This window comes from Thalassophryne amazonica, chromosome 18 (genome assembly GCF_902500255.1).
Source record: "Thalassophryne amazonica chromosome 18, fThaAma1.1, whole genome shotgun sequence".
NCBI classification, from domain to species: domain Eukaryota; kingdom Metazoa; phylum Chordata; class Actinopteri; order Batrachoidiformes; family Batrachoididae; genus Thalassophryne; species Thalassophryne amazonica.
This window is the reverse complement of record NC_047120.1, coordinates 60,602,234-60,622,096: the sequence shown is the minus strand read 5'-3', so window position 1 is coordinate 60,622,096 and position 19,863 is coordinate 60,602,234. Positions and strand designations below refer to the sequence as shown.

General features: G+C 45.3%; 1 protein-coding gene across 1 annotated transcript in view; it reads right to left on the bottom strand.

The window, feature by feature from the left end:
* LOC117530688 (cGMP-dependent protein kinase 1-like) overlaps positions 1 to 19,863 on the bottom strand; it is a 67,663-nt gene that overhangs the window by 28,768 nt on the left and 19,032 nt on the right.

Below are 19,863 nucleotides of genomic sequence, written 5' to 3'. Positions count from 1 at the left end.
TGCGATCCTGATGTCAGATGTGAACACACGATAATAATCATTAGCATCATCTCAAACACACACGTGCACACACAGACATGCGCATGTGTGTGTGTACGCACACTGTTTAAATATTTAGAAGCTGCAGGGCTGGAAAAGGTTCGTGTTTTATTGCGAAATAACTCAAACACCTCGCAGCTCTGTGACATCACAGAGTCACGCTAATCCTGACATGTAGTAAACAGCACAAACGCAACATTGATGTTTATCACGGGTGACGCAGCAGCTGTTTTATCAGAGCACAAGCGTGGCTCTGACAAAAAAATGAGCTGTGACCTGGAGAAAATTCAACACAGTTTCATGTGGAAAAAAAGTTCACTAAAGAACAAACAGCAGACACTCACCCCCTGTGATCAGCTCGGCTTGTTAAAATGTTCATTATTCAGTCATTATTATTATTAAACATTTATCATTTTCCGATCTTGTAGGACTAAATGCACTGAAAAATGTTCCAATCACTTCTGGGTGATGTGCGTGCGCAGACACATAGCACTGCTCTCAGCACCCACTCTCCACCTTCAGGGTACGATCAGGTTTAAGCGCCGCTCTTTTTATAAGTCCATATTCAAATTTTAGCTCTCATAATCTTCGTGTAAGATTCTCACTTCAAAAATGATGAACAGTCAATCAAAGATTTCCCTTTTTCTTTTTCTTTTTTGCGGTTGCTGACATTCGTCTGAGGTCATCGTGATGTTATTCCGCATGGAGCTGATATGATATGCATATCTCCATATTATCTCCCAGTGTAATGCAACTCAAAGCTAAGCAGAAGAGGAAACCACGGAATGATTAGGCCAGAGGGAAAAGCACACAGCAAATGATGCAAAACCCAGAGATTGTATCTAGTGACTTTTACGGATTTTGATATACCAAGGAAGTTAGACATTTTCTTGTAAATTGACTGTGACCCCCTCTGGCAGATAGAGTGTCTCTGTTCATATTCCTGAAATAGTAAGTCCCTTCGGCTGCTCCCTTGTTTTCACTCAGGGTCGCCACAGCAGATCCGAGGTGGATCTGCATGTTGAATTGGCAGACGTTTTACACCGGATGCCCTTCCTGACGCAACTCCACATTACATGGAGAAATGTGGCAGGGGTAGGGTTTGAAATCCATCTTATATGCAGTGTCTCTGTCCATGAATCTGGAGTCCTTTTCATAAAGGACTCTGTCCATGGTCCTGAAATCCTTCTTGCAAAGAGGTTCCATATCAACTGTGGTAAGAGCCAGCAGGTAAACATTAGTTTTGTTTGAGAAAAACTTTGGCTGATGTGATGCTCTGATGTGAAAGGTTTGGTGACCACAGGGTTGGGGTACAAAGGGACTGTTGTAAAATCAGACTAATTCTACTGCCTGTAATGTCACTAACCTGACAACAATGGCAGATATCATGGTGTTTGCTCATTATTTTGCATTGAGAATATAATGAACAGTGCTGCAATCAAGCTGGTACTGTGCATCTGAAAAGTATTCACAGTGCTTCACTTTTTACACATTTTGTTATGTTACAGCCTTATTCCCAAAGGGAGTAAATTTTACCTCCAACGTTCTACTCACAACACCCCATAATGACAACATTTTGGGGGGATTTTTTTTTTTTTTTTTGCAAATTTATTAAAAATAAAAAAAAACTAAGCAATCACACATACTTTGTTGATGTTCCTTTGGCAGCAATTACAGTCTCAAGTCTTCTTGAATATGATGTTACAAGCTTGGCGCACCTTTGGGAAGTTTTGCTCATTCCTCTTTGCAGCACCTCTCAAGCTCCATTAGGTTGGATGGGGAGTGTCAGTGCACAGCCATTTTCAGATCTCTCCAGAGATGTTCAATCGAATTCAGGTCTGGGCTCTGGCTGGGTCACTCAAGGACATTCACAGAGTTGTCCTGAAGCCACTCCTTTGATATTTTGGCTGTGTGCTTAGGGTCATTGTCCTGCTGAAAGATGAACTGTCGCCCCAGTCTGAGGTCAAGTGCTCTGGAGCAGGTTTTCATCCAGGATGTCTCTGTACATTCCTGCATTCATCTTTCCCATCCTGACTGGTCTTCCAGTTCCTGCCAATGAAAAACATCCCCATAGCATGGTGCTGCCACCACCATGCTTCACTGTAAGGATGGTGCCTGGTTTCCTTGAAACATGACACCTGGCATTCACACCAAAGAATTCAATCTTTGTCTCACAGAGGTTCTCCTCTCTCCACAGAGGAATGCTGGAGCTCTGACAGAGTGACAATTGAGTTTTTAGTCACCTCCCAGACTTGGGTACTTCTCTACCAATGGCTCAGTTACACAGGCGGGCAGGTCTAGGAAGAGTCCTGGTGGATCTGAACTTCTTCGACTTACAGTTGTTGGAGGCCACTGTGCTCATTTGGACCTTCAAAACAGCAGAAATATTTTTGTACCCTTCCCCAGATTTCTGCCTCGAGACAATTCTGTCTTAGAGGTCTACAGACAATTCCTTTGACTTCATGCTTGGTTTGTGCTCTGACATGCACTGTCAGCTGTGGGACCTTATATGTAGACAGGTGTGTGTCTTTCCAAATCATGTCCAATCAACTAAATTTACCCCAGGCGGACTCCTATTAAGCCGTAGAAACATCTCATGATGATCATAGGAAACAGGATGCACCTGAACTCAATTCTGAGCTTCATGGCAAAGGCTGTGAATACTCTTGTACATGTGATTTATTAGTTTTTCTTTTTTATAAATTTGCAAAAAGAAAAAAAAAAACTTTTCGCATTGTCATTATGGAGTATTGTGAGTAGAATTTTGAGGAAAAAATGAATTTCATTCATTTTGGAATAAGGCTGTCACTTAATATGTGGAAAAACTGAAGTGCTGTGAATACTTTGGGGAAGCACTGTAAGTGGGGTCCATGATACTTAGATACAGCAGGTGATAATGTCTCAGTCCATGAGGCTGAAATCCAGAGGGTCAATTATGTAACTGTCCATGGTTCTGAAATGTAGAAAGTAAGTCGAGTCTGACCATGGTTGCATTTCAATTCAATCCAGCAGTCATACTAAACCAGTGCGGGCCAGCTTTACTCCTGCATAGCTCATTCGTATCTGCCAAGACCTTGTTGGCTTTGAGTTGAATATGGAAGGATGAAAATGTGGAGGACAGGTAATCTTAGAGTGGAGGGTTTGTGACCACTGTACTCAGTCGTGCCTGTCCATGGTGCAGACATCCAGCAGACACATAGTGGTACTGTCCATAGTGGTGAAGACCTGCAGGTACTATAAATCATGTCGAATTGGATTTTTCTTTACATCCTTCTTAGACTGATAATTTTTAACACTGAAGAATAAATCTATTTAATAAACCAGAACACATGGTGATAAACAAGGTCAGTAATCTAAAGTAAAAGCTGCAAACAAAACATTTCACAGCAAAATTTGAGTCTGACGTGAAAGAGGAAGATAAGTGTTTTGAAATTGAAATGATTCAATGATAGTGATAATCAGTGTGAAAAGACCTTCAGGTTGCTAGTTTATTAAAGTGGGAGATTGAACCTTATTTGAAGCGCTGTTAACCATCAAACCTCTTTCATCTCCACAGATGTCTACCTTTGTTGGGAGACTCAAAGTTGTGCGATGCACAGTTTCTCCAGTCACAGTCACAAAAGCCTAAAACTCCAGAGTGGTTACACTGAACAAAAGCCTTTTAAATTTAGATGATTTAAATACGGCTATTGGTTGCACAGGATCAGAATGTATCCAACTAACATTTATTACTGACTTATGCATCTAATATTGAGATATATAATAAATTTATGTTATTTGGAAACATTCTGATCATATTCAAGTCAAGCTTCTTTTTATCAGTGTTTGGGCTTCTGCGTGCTCCAGACAGATTTACCGTACTGTTTGTATTTCTTAATGGATGGAAATCAAGTCAAAGAAAATGTTCATGTGTTCATCGCCTGACTTGTCTAAAGAAAACTGGCTGGAAAGGTGATGAATTGCAGTAACAACTAATACTTACATTTACTTTGTCCAGTTACTTATGGCCTTTGAAAATGGAGGGAGTGTGTATATAAGAATGGCTGTAATTCCTATAAATGCTTAATGTGACAATTTTGTTAAACCCCTTGAATTTAAAGATGAAAGTCAACACTATAAGAACCTCTAGATTGTTTCATTGTAATTCCATTGCAGCAGTCGTCAGAGGCATCCATCCATCCATTTTCTTCCACTTTATCCGGAGTCGGGTCGCGGGGGCAGCAGCTCAAGCAAAGCCGCGCAGACCTCCCGATCCACACACACCTCCCCCAGCTCCTCCGGGGAACCCCAAGGCGTTCCCAAGCCAGCCGAGAGATGTAGTCTCTCCAGCGTGTCCTGGGTCTTCCCCGGGGCCTCCTCCCAATGGGATGTGCCCGGAACACCTCTCCAGCGAGGTGTCCAGGGGGCATCCGGAAGAGATGCACGAGCCACCTCAACTGACTCCTTTCGATGTGGAGGGGCAGTGGCTCGACTCCGAGCTCCTCTCGAGTGACCGAGCTCCTCACCCTATCTCTAAGGGAGCGCCCAGCCACCCTGCGAAGGAAACTCATCTCGGCCGCTTGTACGATCTTGTTCTTTCGGTCAAGAGCCAAATCTCATGGCCATAGGTGAGGATCTGAACGTAGATCGATCTGTAAATCGAGAGCTTTGCCCCCCTACTCAGCTCTCTCTTCACCACGACGGTCCGATACAGCGACCGCATCACTGCAGATGCTGCACCGATCCGTCTATCGATCTCATGCGCCATCTGTCCCTCACTCGTGAACAAGACCCAGAGATACTTAAACTCCTCCACTTGAGGCAAGGACACTCCACCGACCTGAAGAGGGCAAAGCACCTTTTTCCGGTCAAGAACCATGGCCTCGGATTTGGAGGTGCTGATTTTCATCCTGGACGCTTCACACTCGGCTGCAAACCGCCCCAGTGCACGCTGAAGGTCCTGATTTGACGAAGCCAACAGAACCACATCGTCCGCAAACAGCAGAGACGAGATTCTGTGGTTCCCAAACCAGACCCCCTCTACACCCTGGCTGCGCCTAGAAATTCTGTCCATAAAAATAATGAACAGAACTGGTAACAAAGGGCAGTGCTGGCGCAGGCCAACGTGCACTGGAAACAGGTTTGACTTACTACCGGCAATGCCAACCAAGCTCCTACTGCGGTCGTACAGGGACCGGATAGCCCTTAGCAAAGGACCCCGGACCCCATACTCCCGGAGCACTCCCCACAGGGTGCCCCGAGGGACACGGTCAAACGCCTTCTCCAGATCCACAAAACACATGTGGACTGGTTGGGCAAACTCCCATGAACCCTCGAGCACCCGATGGAGCATGTAGAGCTGGTCCAGTGTGCTGCGAACAGGACAAAAACCACACTGCTCCTCCTGAATCCGAGGTTCAACCATCGGTCGAATTCTCCTCTCCAGTACTCTGGAATAGACCTTACCGGGGAGGCTGAGGAGTGTGATCCCCCTATAGTTGGAACACACCCTCCGGTCCCCCTTCTTAAACAGAGGGAACACCACCCCGGTCTGCCAATCCAGAGGCACTGTCCCCGATCGCCAAGTGTCAGCCAAGACAGTCCCACAACATCCAGAGACTTAAGGTACTCAGGACGGATTTCATCCACCCCAGGAGCCTTGCCACCGAGGAGCTTTCTAACCACCTCGGTGACTTCGGCCTGGGTAATGGATGAGTCCGCCTCTGAGTCCCCAGTCTCTGCTTCCTCTTCAGAAGATGAGATGATGGGACTGAGGAGATCCTCGAAGTATTCCTTCCACTGCCCGACAACATCCCCGACAACAATGGGGATGTTGTCATCAGAGGCAACATTATCAAAATGGTTATGGACCTGATCTTTCTTTGTGGTCATAATACACCATCATCCTACCACATCATTGCAGGCAGCTGGTGATGATATGTGCAGGCAAGCAGAGTGGGCAAACATTATTATTATTATTATTATTATTATTTTGCTGTAATTACACATTGCCACATTCCTGTTTGCATCAGTGGGAAGTATCAGCTGTGACACTACGTCCATGTGGCACATTTTTCTGAGCATGATCCAAATGAAGCCTCTGTGCTGAGGACCGCTGCGTCTGGACAAAGCCAAGGACACACCCACATATCACCTGGCAGCAGCAGATAGATGTCTAGTTTCAGAAGATAAGGATAAATCACGAGTCTACTTGGGTGGTTGTTACTCGGGCCCAGAGCGGTTCTGAGATTTGGTAAATGTGGCAACATGCAGCTCCGAAACTTGCTGCTAGACCGGATCTGACATTCCCAGAGGCTGACATTGTACCGCCGCCCCAGTCTCCAACCTGATGTGGTTTGCAGTTGACTGACTGTTTTTACAACAACCTGCACACCAGGTTATGTCTAAAATGGTAAAATGGTAAATGGACTGCATTTATATAGCGCTTTTCCATGTGCATCAGATGCTCAAAGCGCTTTACAATAATGCCTCACATTCACCCCGATGTCAGGGTGCTGCCATACAAGGTGCTCACTACACACCTTGTACCCTTGGACCTTGGACCCTTAGTGATTTTCCAGTCAGGCTGGGATTTGAACCGAGGATCTTCTGGTCTCAAGCCCATTGCCTTAACCACTAGACCATCAACTCCCCTAAAAGCTCTTAGAAATACCCCATTTATTTCCTTCCTTCCTTCCTTCCTTCCTTCCAACATGAAACAATTAAATTTTACAAACTGTGATAAGAGTAAAAAATATGAATACTCTCATCCAACAAGTTGCCATGCCAACCGCATCCACAGGACTCTGTGTGTGTGTGTGTGTGTGTGTGTGTGTGTGTGTGTGTGTGTGTGTGTGTGTGTGTGTGTGTGTGTGTGTGTGTGTGTGTGTGTGTGTGTGTGTGTGTGTGTGTGTTACATAATGAGACAAACTGCTGCGTCTGTTTCTTCGTCCAAACATACGACTAATGAGGATCACGTTTAACGCACACACGCAAACCATGTTCTTCATGGTCTGTTTTTAGGAATCACTTCCTGTTACAGATGTCATTATATTTAGCAGCCATCTGCTCCCCCCACCCCACCCCACCCCCTCAAATCAAATCATCAAATCAGCAGCGGAGGACGGATCTGATTTGTTCATTTCTTCTTCTCTCGTTTCCTCTGGCAGTTTAAGGAGACGCTCCTGTTAGTTTGCTGTCAGTTTTGTTCTCCGTGTCGACAACCTCAAACAGATTTTTGTTTTATGAAAACGCTCCATGAAGTCTGAGTTTTATTTTTAAACTTCACTGTTGTCACTGTCATCTGTTTCAGGAGAAGGAATCATCTACAATTTTAAAAAGTTTCAACAGGATTTCCCCAAATTTTGGAAGTGTAACGAAGTGTCACATGGCAACACCAGCATCATACACGAGATGTAACACAAGCTCACATTATTCTTCCACAAATGTATGAGAACCTCAACCACACTCAGGAACAATAACCAAATGTTACACATTTAACCAAATGTTAACCAACCCCTGTGCTTGTTGGGACCTTCAAAGCAGCAGAAATGTTTCTGTACCCTTCTCCAGATCTCTGCCTTGAGACAATCCTGTCTCAGAGGTCTACAGACAATTCCTTTCACTGCTTGGTTTGCACTGTCAACTGTGGGACCTTATATGTAGTCAGGTGTGTGCCTTTCCAAATCATGTCCAATCAACTGAATTTGCTCCAGGTGGACTCCAAAAGATCTCAAGGATGATCAGTGGAAACAGGATGCAACTGAGCTCAATTTTAAGCTTCATGGCAAACATTGTGAATGCTTATGTACATGTGATTTCTTAGTTTTTTTTTTTTATCTTTAATAAATTTGCAAAATTAAAAAAACACTTTTTCACATTGTCATTATGGGGTACTGTGTGTAGAATTTTAAAGAAAAATAAATTTCATCCATTTTGGAATAAGGCTGTAACATAAAATGTGGAAAAAGTGAAGTGCTATGAATACTTTCTGGATGCACTGTACATACTTAACACGAAACGAGAGGACACTAGATCAAGCAGGGACATCATTCTGCAAGTCGGTGACTGTGCTGTATGCGCTTTATTATTATTTATTATTATTATTTTTTTATTACTATTTTATTATGCACTTTATTTTACCATTATTGGGAACAGTGGGGGATTTCCAGTCTATTCACATGGATAATAGGAAGATAATAAGTGCTGAACACTTTGTGTGCAAACATGTCATTTGTGTTCAGCTGCGTCAGTGGGATACCAACTGCGACACTGCTACTCGTACGCATGTTTGGTCACGTATTCGCGTTTCTCACTGCTCTTCAACAGTCATGCCCAGACAGATAGGACTCTAACCAAAGATAAAAATGACACAAGCCAAACATTAGCCAAGGATAATATAGAACGCAATGCTAAAGTACCCTTGGCCATATGAGCATGTAATCAATGAAAGAGTGTGTAGAAAGAATGCGACCTTTTGACCACTTAGAATAGGTCAAGGTTAGCCATCTTTGAAGTTTTCCAAGGTCTGTGTCCCAAGAATACTCCCTGTGAATTTAAAGACCCTGGCAGTAAGAGGACTGGACTTATGCTGAGCACAGATGGATGGTCAGACAGACAGACAGACAGAGACAGACAGTCAGATGGACAGATGGATTCTTTCTCTATCTGTATCTTTTTCTGTCTCTTTCTATCTTCTTCTCTGTCTATTTCATTCTCTCTCTCTCTGTATCTTTCTCTTGCTGCCTGTGTATTTCTTTTTCTCTGTCTCTCTCTCTCTGTCTCTCTTTATCTCTGTCTCTATTTCTTTTCTCTCTCTCTATTTATTTTCTCTGTCTCTGTTTCTCTCTCTGTTTCTCCTCTCTCTCTCTCTCTCTCTTTATCTCTGTCTCTTTTTCTTTCTCTGTCTCTATTTCTTTTCTCTGTCTCTGTTCCTCTATCTTTTTGTCTGTTTCTTTTTCTCTTTTTCCTCTGTCTCTCTGCCTGTTTCTTTCTCTCTCTCTCTCTGTATCTTTCTCTCTTGCTGCCTGTGTATTTATTTTTCTCTCTGTCACTGTTTTTCTTTCTCTCTCTCTCTCTCTCTTTATCTCTGTCTTTTTTCTTTCTCTGTCTCTATTTCTTGTTCTCTCTGTTTCTCTATCTTTTTGTCTGTTTCTTTTTCTCTCTTTTTCTCTGTTTCTTTCTCTCTCATTCTCTGTTTCTTTCTCTGTCTGTCTCTATGTCTGTTTTTCTCTCTCCATCTCTGTTTCTTTTTCTGTCTGTTTCTTTTTATCTCCTTCTCTGTCTATTTCATTCTCTCTCTGTCTGTCATTGTTTCTTTCTCTCTGTCTGCCTCTCTCTCTCTTTCTCAGACTGTATCTCACTCGCCCACTCGTCATACCGTTTTATAGCTTTTTTTTTACGATTGACCCACTTCAGACTCATATTTGTCAGAACATCCACAGAAACGATCCCTACCTGACTGGGTGTAAAAATAAATCCCTTCATGCTCTTTACTTAGCGTTGAACACGCGTTTAAATTGAATATAAAGAACAGATACTATGTGTGTAATTGTCAGGAGCAGCGTGCAGGTGGAATCCGCCCAGCAGCTGTTCCTACCTTTTTAACGGCATCATTTCTTTCACACGGCTCTCTGCCGCCCACCGCCGCTGAGGATGGGCCATCTGGAGGACTGTCGTTAAGCTGCCGTGAGCCCAAAAATGCAGACAAAAGATTAGAAAGACACCCTGAGTGGATACGGTGTCAAAATAAAACATGACAGCCTGAAACAATCAGGCTCTTTAATCCGAGAGGCAGGTTTCTAAAAGAGAAACTGCAGCTCAGAAAAACGGATGCTGTGTATTAAAAAAAAAAAGAAAAAGAAGACCAAATCAAAATCAGATTCTGCTCTTCAGGACCGGCTCTAAAGTCATCAACTAGAAAGTGCAAAAAACTGACACCCGACATGTTCGACAGCGGTTCATGTGTTTCAGTAATATACGGTTCCATGTGCATTCATCACATCAAACTCAGGCTTTACGGCCACAACACAGATACGTTTTGATACATTTCGATTCTTTTATGAATTGGTCATAATGTTGCACATTTAATTAAATGTATTATCAGTTTTTTTTTTCAATTTATTTTCATTTATATAGCACCAAGTCACAACAGAGTTGCCTCAAGGCACTTCACACAAGTAAGGTCTAATCTTACTAACCCCCAGAGCAGTAGTGGTAAGGAAAAACTCCCTCTGAGGAAAAAAACCTCAAGCAGACCAGACTCAAAGGGGTGACCCTCTGCTTGGGCCATGCTACAGGCATAAATTACAGAACAATTCACAAAACAAATATACAGGAAATGCTGATGGTGCACAGGACAGGGGGGTCTCCAGCACAAATACCACACCCATCTCTGGATGGAGCTGCACCTTAAACAGAGAGAAAAAACAGAATCAGGCATCAGAAAGACAAGAAATACCGAATAATTTGCCAGTATTAAACAACAAGAAAAACAGGAAATACTAAGGTGATCACTGGCCACTAGCCCTAAGCTTCACTAAAAGACCCAAAATTTAGGTAAAGTTGAGGCCGCAGCACACTCCGTTTCCAAATAAAATGAATTAAAAGAGTTAAAAGCGCAGAACTATACTATACCAGTATGCTAGCTATACAAAAGATAAAATAAGTGTGTCTTAAGTCTGGACTTGAAAGTCTCCACAGAATCTGACTGTTTTATTGATGCAGGGAGACCATCATCATCATCTGTTGACTCCATATTGGCTTCAAATGATTTGAGTTAAGGAGTTATGACCTTGAGTTTGACATTTCAAGGTCACCCAAGCTTAAAGGTCATGTGATGTGACCAACAGAAAGGTGATAGATGACTAGTTTTTAATAAAAACCATCGGTGCATCTGTGTTTAAACATCCTCCAGACATAAGTACCGATCCCATTTTGACTTAACCTATGACTTTGACTTTGAACTGCTTTTTTCCTCAGATGCTCAAAGCACTTTACAATTATGCCTCACATTCGCCTCGATGTCAGGGTGCTGCCATACAAGGTACTCACTACACACCGGGAGCAATAGGGGATTAAAGACCTTGCCCAAGGGCCCTTAGTGATTTTCTGGTCAGGCCGGGATTTGAACCAAGGCTCTTCTGGTCTCAAGCCCAACACCTTAACCACTAGACCATCACCTCCCCCAAACAAATGCAGGAATGGATGTATATTAACAAATTAAATGAACCTGAACACATAAAACATGAACTATCTTGTGTTCATACTGTGTGCCAAAAAAAAAAAAAAAAAAAAAATGGAGGTCAAACGAAATGTAAGAATCTTTTCAGGCTTTTTTGTGCATTTTGCATAAAGTCTCAATTTTGTTGTGAAAGTGTCGTGACACGGACCCACAACAGGGGGCGGTAATGAACGGACAATGGATAAGCCAAAAGTAACAATTTAATGTTGTGAATCGCACAACGACGTACAGACAATAACAATATGGTGGACTGTCAATCATACACCAGGTGACGTGTTGGCAGGCTCGAAGATAGAAGACGCCTGGCGAGAGAAGAGCTGGATCCCCACACAGCTTCCACCACCAACGGAGCTGAAGAACACCGGAGCCGCCAAGCCCTGCGCCCCAGGTGGCCGCTGTCTTCAGCAGTCAGACCCGGTACTGCTGGCAGAAAACAGAGACAGTCCAGATGAGTGTGAGTTCGCACACTCAGTAATCCCACAGTCAGTGTTCAGTAAAGGAGGGATAACCTCCACCTCCAATCATACACTCGTGCAGCTCCTGTCTAACCACTTATCTGGTTGGAGTGTGAAGCAAAGCCGTCGCTGATCACACCAAACGCCAATCCCACAGATAAGGACACACCACAGGAAAACGGCTGCAAAGAAGTACAGATTATTACTCAATGTTTTGAGTCAGCAGAGAAAGTTACCTGAATGGTAGCTGATTTCTCGGCGAGGAGGTGGAGTTGCAGTCCGGCCTTTATGGTGATGGTGATGATGATGAATGAGTGACAGCTGGTGCTGAGGATGAGTGACAGCTGTCACTCCCAGTGGCTCTGGCGCCCTCTCGTGCTTGAAGCCCGCACTCCAAGCAGGGCGCCATCTGGTGGTGGTGGGCCAGCAGTACCTCCTCTTCAGCGGCCCACACAACAGGACCCCCCCCTCAACCAGGCTTGTCCGGGTGCCGGGCATAGAATTCGGCCAGGAGGGCCGGGTCCAGGATGAAGCTCCTCTTCACCCAGGAGCGTTCTTCGGGTCCATATCCTTCCCAGTCCACCAAATACTGGAACCCCCGGCCCTTTCGACGAACATCCAGGAGTCAATCAATCAATCAATCAACTTTTTTCTTGTATAGCGCCAAATCACAACAAACAGTTGCCCCAAGGCGCTCCACATTGCAAGGCAAGGCCATACAATAATTATGAAACACAGTCTACGTCTAAAGCAACATAACCAAGGGATGGTCCAGGGTCACCCGATCCAGCCCTAACTATAAGCCTTAGCGAAAAGGAAAGTTTTAAGCCTAATCTTAAAAGTAGAGAGGGTATCTGTCTCCCTGATCTGAATTGGGAGCTGGTTCCACAGTGAGAGGAGCCTGAAAGCTGAAGGCTCTGCCTCCCATTCTACTCTTACAAACCCTAGGAACTACAAGTAAGCCCGCAGTCTGAGAGCGAAGCGCTCTAATGGGGTAATATGGTACTACGAGGTCCCTAAGATAAGATGGGACCTGATTATTCAAAACCTTATAAGTAAGAAGAAGAATTTTAAATTCTATTCTAGCATTAACAGGAAGCCAATGAAGGGAGGCCAACACGGGTGAGATATGCTCTCTCCTGCTAGTCCCCGTCAGTACTCTAGCTGCAGCATTCTGAACCAACTGAAGGCTTTTTTAGGGAACTTTTAGGACAACCTGATAATAATGAATTACAATAGTCCAGCCTAGAGGAAACAAATGCATGAATTAGTTTTTCAGCATCACTCTGAGACAAGACCTTTCTGATTTTAGAGATATTGCGTAAATGCAAAAAGGCAGTCCTACATATTTGTTTAATATGCGCTTTGAATGACATATCCTGATCAAAAATAACTCCAAGATTTCTCACAGTATTACTAGAGATCAGGGAAATGCCATCCAGAGTAACGATCTGGTTAGACACCATGCTTCTAAGATTTGTGGGGCCAAGTACAATAACTTCAGTTTTATCTGAGTTTAAAAGCAGGAAATTAGAGGTCATCCATGTCTTTATGTCTGTAAGACAATCCTGCAGTTTAGCTAATTGGTGCGTATCCTCTGGCTTCATGGATAGATAAAGCTGGGTATCATCTGCGTAACAATGAAAATTTAAGCAATACCGTCTAATAATACTGCCCAAGGGAAGCATGTATAAAGTGAATAAAATTGGTCCTAGCACAGAACCTTGTGGAACTCCATAATTAACTTTAGTCTGTGAAGAAGATTCCCCATTTACATGAACAAACTGTAATCTATTAGACAAATATGATTCAAACCACCGCAGCGCAATGCCTATGACATGCTCTAATCTCTGTAATAAAATTTTATGGTCAACAGTATCAAAAGCAGCACTGAGGTCCAACAGAACAAGCACAGAGATAAGTCCACTGTCCGAAGCCATAAGAAGATCATTTGTAACCTTCACTAATGCTGTTTCTGTACTATGATGAATTCTAAAACCTGACTGAAACTCTTCAAATAGACCATTCCTCTGCAGATGATCAGTTAGCTGTTTTACAACTACCCTCTCAAGAATCTTTGAGAGAAAAGGAAGGTTGGAGATTGGCCTATAATTAGCTAAGATAGCTGGGTCAAGTGATGGCTTTTTAAGTAATGGTTTAATTACTGCCACCTTAAAGGCCTGTGGTACATAACCAACTAACAAAGATAGATTGATCATATTTAAGATTGAAGCATTAAATAATGGTAGGACTTCCTTGAGCAGCCTGGCAGGAATGGGGTCTAATAAGCATGTTGATGGTTTGGATGAAGTAACTAATGAAAATAACTCAGACAGAACAATCGGAGAGAAAGAGTCTAACCAAATACCGGCATCACTGAAAGCAGCCAAAGATAACGATACATCTTTGGGATGGTTATGAGTAATTTTTTCTCTAATAGTCAAAATTTTGTTAGCAAAGAAAGTCATGAAGTCATTACTAGTTAAAGTTAATGGAATACTCAGCTCAATAGAGCTCTGACTCTTTGTCAGCCTGGCTACAGTGCTGAAAAGAAACCTGGGGTTGTTCTTATTTTCTTCAATTAGTGATGAGTAGAAAGATGTCCTAGCTTCACGAAGGGCTTTCTTATAGAGCAACAAACTCTTTTTCCAGGCTAAGTGAAGATCTTCTAAATTAGTGAGACGCCATTTCCTCTCTAACTTACGGGTTATCTGCTTTAAGCTACGAGTTTGTGAGTTATACCACGGAGTCAGACACTTCTGATTTAAAGCTCTCTTTTTCAGAGGAGCTACAGCATCCAAAGTTGTCTTCAATGAGGATGTAAAACTATTGACAAGATACTCTAACTCCCTTACAGAGTTTAGGTAGCTACTCTGCTCTGTGTTGGTATATGACATTAGAGAACATAAAGAAGGAATCATATCCTTAAACCTAGTTACAGCGCTTTCTGAAAGACTTCTAGTGTAATGAAACTTATTCCCCACTGCAGGGTAGTCCATCAGGGTAAATGTAAATGTTATTAAAAAATGATCAGACAAAAGGGAGTTTTCAGGGAATACTGTTAAGTCTTCTATTTCCATACCATAAGTCAGAACAAGATCTAAAATATGATTAAAGTGGTGGGTGGACTCATTTACTTTTTGAGCAAAGCCGATAGAGTCTAATAATAGATTAAATGCAGTGTTGAGGCTGTCATTCTCAGCATCTGTGTGGATGTTAAAATCACCCACTATAATTATCTTATCTGAGCTAAGCACTAAGTCAGACAAAGGTCTGAAAATTCACAGAGAAACTCACAGTAACGACCAGGTGGACGATAGATAATAACAAATAAAACTGGTTTTTGGGACTTCCAATTTGGATGGACAAGACTAAGAGACAAGCTTTCAAATGAATTAAAGCTCTGTCTAGGTTTTTGATTAATTAATAAGCTGGAATGGAAGATTGCTGCTAATCCTCCGCCCCGGCCCGTGCTACGAGCATTCTGACAGTTAGTGTGACTCGGGGGTGTTGACTCATTTAAACTAACATATTCATCCTGCTGTAACCAAGTTTCTGTTAGGCAGAATAAATCAATACGTTGATCAATTATTATATCATTTACCAACAGGGACTTAGAAGAAAGAGACCTAATGTTTAATAGACCACATTTAACTGTTTTAGTCTGTGGTGCAATTGAAGGTGCTATATTATTTTTTCTTTTTGAATTTTTATGCTTAAATAGATTTTTGCTAGTTATTGGTGGTCTGGGAGCAGGCACCGTCTCTACGGGGATAGGGTAATAGGGGGATGGCAGGGGGAGAGAAGCTGCAGAGAGGTGTATAAGACCACAGCTCTGCCTCCTGGTCCCAACACTAGACAGTCACAGTTTAGAGGATCCCAAAAAATTGGCCAGATTTCTAGAAATGAGAGCTGCTCCCTCTAAAGTGGGATGGATGCCGTCTCTCCTAACAAGACCAGGTTTTCCCCAGAAGCTTTGCCAATTATCAATGAAGCCCACCTCATTTTTTGGACACCACTCAGACAGCCAGCAATTCAAGGAGAACATGCAGCTAAACATGTCACTCCCGGTCTGATTGGGGAGGGGCCCAGAGAAAACAACAGAGTCTGACATTGTTTTTGCAAAGTTACACACCGATTCAATGTTAATTTTAGTGACCTCCGATTGGCGTAACCGAGTGTCATTACTGCCGACGTGAATTACAATCTTACCAAATTTACGCTTAGCCTTAGCCAGCAATTTCAAATGTCCTTCGATGTCGCCTGCTCTGGCCCCCGGAAGACAATTGACAATGGTTGCTGGTGTCGCTAACTTCACATTTCTCAAAACAGAGTCGCCAATAACCAGAGTTTGATCCTCGGCGAGTGTATCGTCGAGTGGGGAAAAACGGTTAGAGATGTGAACGGGTTGACGGTGTACACGGGGCTTCTGTTTAGGGCTACGCTTCCTCCTCACAGTCACCCAGTCAGCCTGCCTTCCCGACTGCACGGGGTCTGCCAGGGGGGAACTAACGGCGGCTAAGCTACCTTGGTCCGCACCGACTACAGGGGCCTGGCTAGCTGTAGAATTTTCCACGGTGCGGAGCCGAGCCTCCAATTCGCCCAGCCTGGCCTCCAAAGCTACGAATAAGCTGCACTTATTACATGTACCGTTACTGCTAAAAGAGGCCGAGGAATAACTAAACATTTCACACCCAGAGCAGAAAAGTACGGGAGAGACAGGAGAAGCCGCCATGCTAAAACGGCTAAGAGCTAGTAGCTACGCTAAGCTAGCGGATTCCCAAACAGGGAATCCGACACTAGACAGGCTGTGGAGCAGCACAGGTAACGCACGACAACAGTGCTAAAATAAAATAAAAATCCACTAGACAGGCTGTGGAGCAGCACAGGTAACGCACAACAACAGTGCTAAAAAATAAAATAAAATAAAAATAAAAATCCACTGGACAGGCTGTGGAGCAGCACAGGCAACGCACGACAACAGTGCTAAAACAAAATAAAAATCCACTAGACAGGCTGTGGAACAGCACAGGTAACGCATGACAACAGTGCTAAAATAAAATAAAAATCCACTAGACAGGCTGTGGAGCAGCACAGGTAACGCACAACAACAGTGCTAAAAAATAAAATAAAATAAAAATAAAAATCCACTGGACAGGCTGTGGAGCAGCACAGGTAACGCACAACAACAGTGCTAAAAATAAAATAAAAATAAAAATCCACTGGACAGGCTGTGGAGCAGCACAGGCAACGCACGACAACAGTGCTAAAACAAAATAAAATCCACTAGACAGGCTGTGGAGCAGCACAGGTAACGCACGACAACAGTGCTAAAACAAAATAGAAATCCACTAGACAGGCTGTGGAGCAGCACAGGTAACGCACAACAACAGTGCTAAAACAAAATAAAAATCCACTAGACAGGCTGTGGAGCAGCACAGGTAACGCACAACAACAGTGCTAAAACAAAATAAAAATCCACTAGACAGGCTGTGGAGTCGGCGCACAGTCCAAGCCGGCTCCCCGTCAATGATCCGGGCAGGCGGCGGTGCCGGTCCGGGGGCACAGAGGGGAGAGGTGTGGCAGGGTTTGAGTCTGGAGACATGGAATACCGTATGTATCCGCAGTGAAGCTTCACTGCGGCTGGACTGAGGACCTTCATGATGGTGAAGGGTCCTATAAATCTGTCCTTCAGCTTTTGGGATTCCGTTTGCAGAGGTATGTCCTTTGTGGATAACCAAACCGCCTGCCCAGGCTGGTATGCAGGGGCCGGGGAACGCCGGCGGTCTGCATGGGCCTTAGCCCTCGTCCGGGCTCTGAGCAGGGCAGAGCGGGCGGTACGCCACACCCGACGGCACTTCCTCAGATGGGCCTGGACCGAGGGCACCGCGACCTCTCCCTCCACTAGCGGAAACAATGGGGGCTGGTACCCCAAACACACCTCAAACGGGGAGAGGCCGGTGGCGGATGAAACTTGGCTATTATGAGCGTACTCGATCCAGGCCAGATGGTCACTCCAGGCCGTCGGGTGCGTGGAGGTCACGCAGCGGAGGGCCTGCTCCAGTTCCTGGTTCGTCCGCTCTGCCTGCCCGTTCGTCTGGGGGTGGTACCCAGACGAGAGACTGACGGTGGCCCCCAGTTCCCTGCAGAAACTCCTCCAGACCTGGGAGGAGAACTGAGGACCACGATCTGAGACAATGTCTGCTGGAACCCCATGCAGATGCACGACGTGGTGGACCAGGAGGTCTGCAGTCTCCTGGGCCGTCGGGAGCTTCAGGAGGGCCACGAAGTGGGCCGCCTTGGAGAACCGGTCCACTATCGTTAAGATGGTGGTGTTGCCCTGGGACGGCGGGAGGCCCGTGACAAAGTCCAGGCCGATATGAGACCAGGGGCGACGAGGCACAGGCAGAGGCTGGAGGAGGCCTTGGGCCTTGTGATGGTCGGCTTTGCCCCTGGCACAGGTGGTGCAGGCCTGGACATACTCCCGGACGTCGGCTTCCATAGATGCCCACCAGAAGTGCTGCCAGACCACTGCCACGGTCCTTCGCACCCCTGGGTGACAGGAGAGCTTGGAACCGTGACAGAAGTCAAGGACCGCAGCCCTGGCCTCTGGTGGGACGTACAGTTTGTCCTTCGGACCTGTCCCCGGGTCTTGACCTCCTCTTCATGCACCCGGGACAGGGCGTCAGATCGTTGGTTCTTAGTCCCGGGGCGGTAGGTGATCCGGAAGTCAAAACGCCCGAAGAACAGCGACCAGCGGGCTTGCCTGGGGTTCAGACGCTTCGCGGTCCGGATGTACTCCAGGTTCCGATGGTCCGTGAAAACCGTAAATGGTACCGATGCTCCCTCCAACAGGTGTCTCCACTCCTCAAGAGCCTCCTTCACCGCAAGAAGTTCCCGATTGCCGACGTCATAGTTCCGTTCAGCTGGGGTCAACTTGCGGGAAAAGTAGGCACATGGATGGAGAACCTTATCGGACTCCCCGCTCTGGGATAGCACGGCTCCTATCCCTGAGTCAGAGGCATCCACTTCAACAACAAACTGGCGCTTGGGATCGGGCTGCACCAGAACCGGTGCAGTCAAGAACCGGCATTTCAACTCCCTAAACGCGGCTTCGCACCGATCCGACCAGGTGAAGGGGACTTTTGTGGAGGTCAGGGCTGTCAGGGGGCTAACTACCTGACTGTAGCCCTTGATGAACCTCCGGTAGAAATTTGCAAAACCGAGGAACTGTTGTAGTTTCCTACGGTTCGTTGGTTGGGGCCAATCTCTCACCGCCGCAACCTTGGCCGGATCAGGGGCGACGGAGTTGGAGGAGATTATGAACCCCAAGAAGGACAAAGAAGTGCGGTGGAACTCACACTTCTCGCCCTTCACAAACAGCCGGTTCTCCAACAACCGCTGTAGGACCTGACGTACATGCTTGACATGGGTCTCAGGATCCGGAGAAAAGATGAGTATATCGTCTAGATATACGAAGACAAACCGATGCAGGAAGTCCCGCAAGACGTCATTAACCAATGCTTGGAACGTCGCGGGCGCATTGGTGAGGCCGAACGGCATGACCAGGTACTCAAAGTGACCTAACGGGGTGTTAAATGCCGTCTTCCACTCGTCTCCCTCCCGGATCCGAACCAGGTGATAAGCATTCCTAAGATCCAATTTCGTGAAAATTTGGGCTCCATGCAGGGGCGTGAACACTGAATCCAACAGAGGTAACGGGTATCGGTTGCGAACCGTGATCTTGTTCAGCCCTCTGTAATCAATGCATGGACGGAGTCCGCCGTCCTTCTTGCCCACAAAAAAGAAACCAGCACCCATCAGGGAGGTGGAGTTCCGGATCAACCTGGCAGCTAACGAGTCCCGGATGTAGGTCTCCATTGATTCGCGTTCCGGACGTGAGAGGTTGTACAGCCTGCTGGACGGGTACTCAGCGCCCGGTATCAAATCAATGGCACAATCGTACGGACGGTGCGGGGGCAGCGTGAGTGCCAGATCCTTGCTGAAGACGTCAGCAAGGTCGTGGTACTCAGCCGGCACCTCCGCCAGATTGGGGGGGACTAAAACCTCCTCCTTAGCTGTCACACCGGGTGGAACCGAGGATCCTAAACACTCCCGGTGGCAGGTTTCGCTCCACTGAACCACAAC